The sequence below is a fragment of the Chaetodon auriga genome, chromosome 20 (assembly GCF_051107435.1).
Source record: "Chaetodon auriga isolate fChaAug3 chromosome 20, fChaAug3.hap1, whole genome shotgun sequence".
Taxonomy (NCBI): Eukaryota; Metazoa; Chordata; class Actinopteri; order Chaetodontiformes; family Chaetodontidae; genus Chaetodon; species Chaetodon auriga.
The window spans coordinates 14,330,448-14,338,224 of NC_135093.1; positions in this window are offsets into that span (position 1 = coordinate 14,330,448).

Sequence of the window (7,777 nt, forward strand, 5' to 3'; positions counted from 1 at the left end):
ATGGAATATGTATGGATTTGTTCATACTTTGATGCCTCATTCCTCTGCACCCAAGTGGAGAATTAGTGGCATCAACAGTTCTTGATGCATTCAGCTCCTGGTTCTGTCATAACTTTGGTGTGCGGACACATTTATTCTTTGAATCATCTTTTGCAGATTTCCTGTAAATTAAATGTTGTGGTACATTTGACCGACTCGAGTATTAAGTCAAAGCTACCTGAAAATGGCTTAAAGATGTTGTTGTTCTGGAGTTCTGGAGAAGTCCTGATTCAAGCCAATGAAGAATTTGAAAAAAGGGGGAAACTACATTGACTAAATGCTGACTCCTCGAGGCTGCAGGCAAGCACATTGTATTTTATGTTTGTAATTAATTCAGATCATTTATAGAGATCTGTTTTCGCTTTTGGGTCTTTTTCTGTTAACCAGTGTCAAAAAAGCTGCCTTAAATTTCCTCCAGTTTTGAGATATAACATCATAAGACATGTAAACCCCCAGGGGGCCCTCTATCAATTTATTTCTTACCAAATATTCCCACTAATGGTCCATACATTTACTATGGAACATGGTTTGATCTACTGGGAATACAAACCAATCCCACCCCCCAATGAGCACTTCTCTGAAGTAACTGCCTGCATTTGGTGGCCATGAACATATAGTAGGTGTAATGCATATGAGTCACACTCTCCCCAGCCAATATCCACACCCCACACACGGTCACCTGCTGTTTACCCCAGCGCTGCTAACATCCCACTAAACCTCAGTTCGAGAGAGCAATATAGAATCCATCTCAGACTCTCAGCTGGTCTAAAGCAATCAGTGTGATGGGATTCCACTAGCTGCTGGCTTTACATATTCAGCCTGTCTCTATCCTCTTTAGATAAACATAGCTTCCTGGGGTCCTCAGCTGCAGTTGCACTGTGCCTTCACTGTAATGACTCGAGGACAGCTGACAGAGATGAGGAGAGAGACTCTGTTTCTGCTGCTGCATGGGTCGAGCACTGTGTGGGTGTAGCTGCCTGTCCGAATACATGGAGAGGAGTGTGTGTGTGTGTGTGTGTGTGTGTGTGTGTGTGTGTGTGTGTGTGTGTGCTCTATGCATGTCTACAGTATGTGAAAGTGTGTCATTGTTTGGACAGCCCGGGTCCTGCTCATTTATATGGAGCAGATGCATTACTTCCATAATACACTTTCACCTGCACACACACACACACACACACACACACACACACACACACACAGACATAGGATTCACTTACACACAGAGTTCACATCTGCCAGAGGTTAATGCAATTCCTGTCTGTATGTGGGGAAGAATGAAACACAGGAATACATCTGCACTATATAACACACACACACACACACACACACACACACTACTTCAGACGTATGGAAATTGATTTCTCCCAAAGGGGCGTCTCAGTCGGCCTTCCAGCTGCTGGACCGTAATGCTCCTGCGGCTAACTCTGCTCATTCAAGTGTATGTGTGTCACGCTGGGGCCGCCGCTGCAAAGTGAGGCTGGAGTCTGTGTAAAGTCTGCAAATACAGTACGTCGCCGCCATCACCTCCCTCTCCACGTCCCATGTGAAAGGCCTTAGGTGTCCATGTGTTTGCTAGCTGTTTGAGGCCCCATGGAGTTTCACCCCAGTGAGCCAATGAGAATCCTTGGAGGCTTGCAGGACGTCCCAAAGCAGAGCCGTTGTGCAGCTTCTAACCACAAACAGAGCGTTTACTTCAAGCATAGCACTGCAGATGACTGTACATTTGGGGTTGTTTGCTTAAATATAAATTTTTTTTTGCTCATTTTGTCTTAATATCTTCAAAGAGAGGCTGAAATTTAATGAACATTGGTGTTTCCATGGTGACATGCAGAGGAATGAAAAGGCCCGGTTGCCATGGGGTTTGAGGCGTATATTGAGTTAAAAGCTCCCTAAATACACTGTCAACACACACAGCGGTCTCCCGGGACGTAACTGGGAGGATCACACACGCACACGCACACACACGCACAGGCTTACTGACGGAGACAGGGAGTGAGCAAACTTAAACACAAGGGCATGTCAATCATCGGAAAAATGGGATATAATTATAGATTTCCAAATTTATCAGCATCTGATTTGTCTTTAAAGTCTTTTTTTTGTGTGTTTAAAGCTGCATGTTATGGTGAAAGGTGGCGGGAGAGCAGCCGATAAGTAAATTTGACGATTCTTTTAAAAATCTAATCAAGCAAAGATCAAATTGCTTCACGCAAGGACATCCCGGACGGCGGGAGCTCTCTTTATGTGCGCGGCTTATTGTTCGAAAAAATCTTTGAATAACGAGCACATTTCTGACCTTCTGAAGGGGCATGTTTTTTCATTTCATGCAGCACTTACTGAATTGAAATTCCTCCCTTTTTCTTTTGTAGGGCAGTTGTATTTTAAACAATCTTCACAACCAAAAACCAGGCTTCAAATGCAGTATTTTCCAGGAAAACCAGACACAATGATAACACCGAATAAGCTGTGTGAGGAAAAGAAACTTCACAGCACAGCGGAAAATGACATCAAAAAAATGCATTGTACATCTGTGATGTTTAATGTGTTTAATTCAGTCTTTAATTGAGAGCCTGACCCCAGTTTCATTCTGTTAGGTCATCCAGTATTGCTGGCAGTCGGTACTTTCCTACGTTTATCTTCCGTCTTCCGCTCAGGTATGCTGCTCTGAGTTTGCTCAAGGTTTTCCCCGCGGTGGCTTCTTGAGCAAACAGCTCACAGTGACTTCCTAAAGGCCAGGTCAATCGTCCTCCGTAATCCTCTTGATTTCATGTAACCTTTCCTTTGGGTTGCAGCTGTCCACCGCTCCGGAGATGCTGCGTATGTATGCCCCAAACTCACATGCCACAACCTGAAAAACAACAAGGCTATGAAGCCAGAGCCACCCCAGCCGCTCTGTGAGGCTGGGTGTGTGTGTGTGTGTGTGTGTGTGAACGCACAAATTAAGCATTTACATGGACTTTTTTTGATCTCACATCATTTCTAGCACAGATCCCGCCTGAGCAGAGGTCTAATCATCCAGAGTAAGTAAAAACACCTGTGCAGGAGTGCAGGCCTTTAATGGAGCTTCAGTCAGTCAAATAAGAATCAGGTGTGCTTGCTTCACTCTTGTCAGCAGGTGAGCTGTAAGGGACAACTACAACTTCCAACCTTCGATGGAACGGCCACTTTTCAATCTCAATTCCTTCGCTCATTACTCGCAATGTTTCGTAAGACAAGTCTGTATGACAAGTATGTTACTTGTAAATGAAGGTTGAATTGTGCTTTTCCTCCACTTCATTTCTTGCTCTGGGTTCAAGCCAAATCAGCAGCAGCCATGACGAATGCAGAAATAGAGCTAGACATGTGCTCAGAGTGTGTTTAGAAACTCTTCTGATTGGGAAGGTTTCAAATAGTGAACTGAGCAACACAACAGGGGAGACTGACCGCTCAGGAAGAAAGAAAAACGGACTAATAATTACAATGGGACATGTTAGGAGCGAGTGAGAGCATCCTTTCATTTGTTCATAGTGGTGTTTTCTATTAAGATAAAGGAAAAGTGACACATTTTTCTCTGGCTTTAGATTAGCAGAACTATCCTTCAGTTTCCTTCGACCTCAGTAGCGTCCTCTTGGGAAATTAGCCCCACAAGACACGCTGGCCTGTTGCTGTACATCTCAACTGAACATCAAGGGGCCATTATCTGACGAGTTTCCCACTTCATCCCGGCTGACAAGTCTGCCCAGGGGCCACATAACGACCACATATGAATACCTTTGGACTGGCTGTTCCTTATATCTGCTCTGTAATCTCCGGCACCATGCTGGAGCAGAGATGTCCTGTTCCAGCTGTAGGTGGAGCGGTGGCTGTCTTCCACATCAGACAAAGAGGAGACACCTTCTGCCCCGGGCTGCATGTAATTACTCCCACTCCAAAAAAGCACAAGCGAGCAGAGGAGCAGCGGCTGCCAGGCTCATTGGAAAAAAGGCAAACTCTCTCCCTTCTTATCTGTCTCTCTCTGTCCCAGGGTTTTGTCTTTTCCCCACTCTTTATCTCCTTCTTTTTGCTCATATACACACACACACACACACTAATAATAACCACAACAACACAAGCTCCCTCAGCGTCACATGACTCACAAGAGTCCGCACACACATACAAGCAGACACAACAAGCAGATTGCCACAACAACAACAACAGTGCTGCTGGGAGTCCCGGAGGTTTCATGGAGCACCGTGGTTCATGGAGAGATTCTTATGTAATCTTAGAGACTGGCAAAATTGGGCTAGACAAACTGTACTTCAGATTCAGCAGTGTGCACACTCACATTCAGTGTTTCAGCTGGAGCTACTGTACTTTCAAAAGTAGAATAAACTGGGGGTTTAATGGGCTTGAATGTCAATACAAATGGCTCAATAATTGCATCACTAAGTGCTGAGATTTCTAACTTTCTGGTCTATTTTTGAAGCAAACTTTTTTGAGCAGCTCCCAAATCCCCCCAGCTCTCTACTCGCATTTTCAGCTGCTTAACAAAGGAGGGTGAGTTGGTGTTGCAAGAAATGCCAGCTCCACTCTCAAATCAAAGGAGAGAAAAAAAAAAAAAATCGATGTTAGAGTTCCAAATAGATATTTCTTAAAATAAATGAGCGCTCAGGGAAACGAGTTGACATGATCCTGATGTATTAAAGGATGCGAGATGTTCTGCCGCCTGTCTGTGTGAGAACGCCACCTGTTTTTCAAAGCCAGTCGCAGAAATGTAAAAATGGAGCTGAACAGCCAATTGTCACCTGTGATTAGACTGAAATACTACAAAAGGAGTGCGGATAGCGTGAGAAAGCGAGGCGAGCGGCCCGGCCGACCTGAGATCTGCGATGTTGCACTTGTCTGAAACAGCGGCAGCCGCCACCGTCACAGTCACAGTCGAGCGAACAATGCAATTGTCACCCAGGCACTTGTGAACGCACAATTAAATCAAAAACAGCAACAGAAAAAGTGGATGCACACTCACACACGCACCTTCTTCCAACGAAGCAGCAACACTTGCAGCATGCGAGGGAAGCCTTGTGTGGGCGAGGAGGGAATCGACAGTGCCCACGGTGTGATATTTAACAGCTAGCATGTCGGCTCTCGTGGCTCTAAATCACGAGGATTCCACCTCTGACTCAGCAGGTGGAAAACTTCTTCCATAAATGTTCTTCCCAAAGAAAAATCTGTCACTTTCTTGCCTTAAAGAAGCTGTCTGGCTGAGTGTTATTAACATACCTTTTAATAACGCACTTAACATGCAGCGGTAGCTGATGTGACGTGGAAAGAAAAACAGTGTGAAACACACAGCAGATGCTGGCTGCTTTCAAGACGCTCAGCCTTTGAATCCTGAAGTTCTTTTGTCAGCTACAGACACTTTAACACTGCAAAAGGTTACAGCTACCACAGCACTGTTCATTCTATTCGAAAAGCAACTATTTCTACCATTGATCAGTTTAAATTCTCCTGTAAATTGTTCTATTTAACGTGCTCAGTACAGAACAGCAAAGCTTAATGTCTACCATGACTCAGCTTGGTTTTTAAGACCTTTCTCACAGCAGACACTCCATGCACAGCACACTGAAAATGATGCAGCATGTGCACCTACTCTAGATTCCCCAAAACAAAGCAAAACTCTCACCACGATCCACAATTAGTTTGGATGTTTTGCGGCATGTGAGGAGCTCCTCCATTTCCTTTGTGCATTTCAACAGGTGTGGGCATTGTGACTCGTCACAGGAGGAAAAGCACAGCTGTTGCTAATAACATGAACCTTGACTCTGTTCTGCACCGCATACGCATTGAAATCTGGTTTTGAGTATGTTGTGTGCTCACGTTGGAAAAGTGACACAATAAAGGACAGTCAGTCTCTTTGTGAGGATCACAACAGCAGTGTTTTAAAGTGACAGTTTGTCATACATCACTTATTCTGTCATTTCTCTAAGTGTTAAAGGGGATGTGGATTTTTTTTTTTTTTTTAAGTTGCATAATCAACATCAGGTTTCCCGTCCCTTGTTTTTGTTTGTTTCATTCACAAAAAAATGTCACGTTAGAGTAAAAAGAACACTCTGACTCTGTGAAACTTCAAGTCCTGCAGCGAAAAAGCAGCAGACACGAATATAACAAGTGTATTTGTGGCAGTAGTGGCCATTATTCAACACAAAACAATGAGAAATTTTGAATACAGCTTCCCCTGAGGTGTCATCAGTTCAGCCCAGAAATAAAGAAGGAACTGTTTGATGTTAGATGCTAAAAAAAGTCCCTCTCAAGCAAAGCAGTCCACTACTAATATGAGTCGTGTGGCAGTCACAAAAACATTAGATGAGAGAATATCAGAGGCTGCAGTAGGTGAGGTTATACTCAGGTACAACAGAGGATGAAGCTGGACAGAGCTGCATAAAGACCCTGATGTAACAGTACTGAACTGCAGAGGCTGCTGTGCTTAATATGCCAATATTAATTATAAAATATTTGAAAAAGCTCTCAGTAAATTGGGAAGCCACGATGATAATTTTTGCATTAAATTTGTTTTAGTTATGTACTTTGTTTTTTGGTGATCAGCATCAGATTTAAAATGCTAATTAATTCAGCCGTTGGCTTTATAATTCTGAAGTTTTTTTCCCCCATGGAGGAAGGCAGGCTGTCTGCATGTGAGTCTGACAACAGGTCTGAAGCACTTGTGAATTTCATTTAGACCAAAGAGGAAGTTGTAACAGAAAACTGGTGAATAAAATTCCCTTAAATCACTGCAATCATTGCATGAGGCCTGGTGTTTGTGATGTGATGTAACTCACGATCATCCACAATTTGTTTTAATGTTTTGCAGCTGTGAGCTGCTCCATCTCATCTTTCATTGCATTTGTCATGTCATGCTGTGCGCATACCAACAAATTGAGTATACTTTGAAAAGTATGCTTTATACCCTCAAAACATGCTGCCTTATTATCAGACTGAATTTCCATTTTGTTTCACCTCATTTCATTTTTTTTCCCCCAATTTAAATTGCTGGACGAATCTGAAATGTGGCCAGTTCAGTGAAGTGGAATGAGGCTGCAAAACCTGCTCAGGTTTTGCAGCGTGGAGTGTGAAACTGGGACTTTTCATTATATTTAGGAAAAACTGACATTTTACGGCATTTTAGGTCACTAAGACAGAGATCTGCAACTGTCCCCTCCTTTTCCTACTGTGTCTTCATGTCTCCCTTTGTCTCCTGTTGGTGATGGGGCTGGTCCGGCCTCCTCCTCTCAGCTATTGGTTGAAGTCATTAGCCACCCTGTGTGCTGGTTGTTGTTCAGTGATTTTGTGGCCGATCAGAAAAGTGTCTCACTCACACTGAGCTGAGACAGGCTGAGTGCGGAGAGGCCTGTGAGGGACGCTAGCTGCACTCAGGTTTTGACACCTCAGATAAAATGTGATCATGGCAAAATGAAAAGAAAGTAGCTCTCTCATTATTCATTTCGCACGTATTTTACAAAGCTCCACAAACATTTTCACCCCAGTCTCTTGTCATTCTCTAACCCTGAATACATTTTTGGGCTTGAATTATTCAGACTTCAAAAGCGCTCGCTGTCACTTTGTGCTCCAGACATGCAAGAATCACCTTGTCCAGCCTTGACGAACGACCCAGGGAGACAGAACTTGAAAAGGACTTTGCTGGATGCCACCAAACTGTGTCATTTTTCACCGATGAAGGCCGTCCTTTCATATCCACCGCGGGAAACTCCATTACCCATTCATGAGA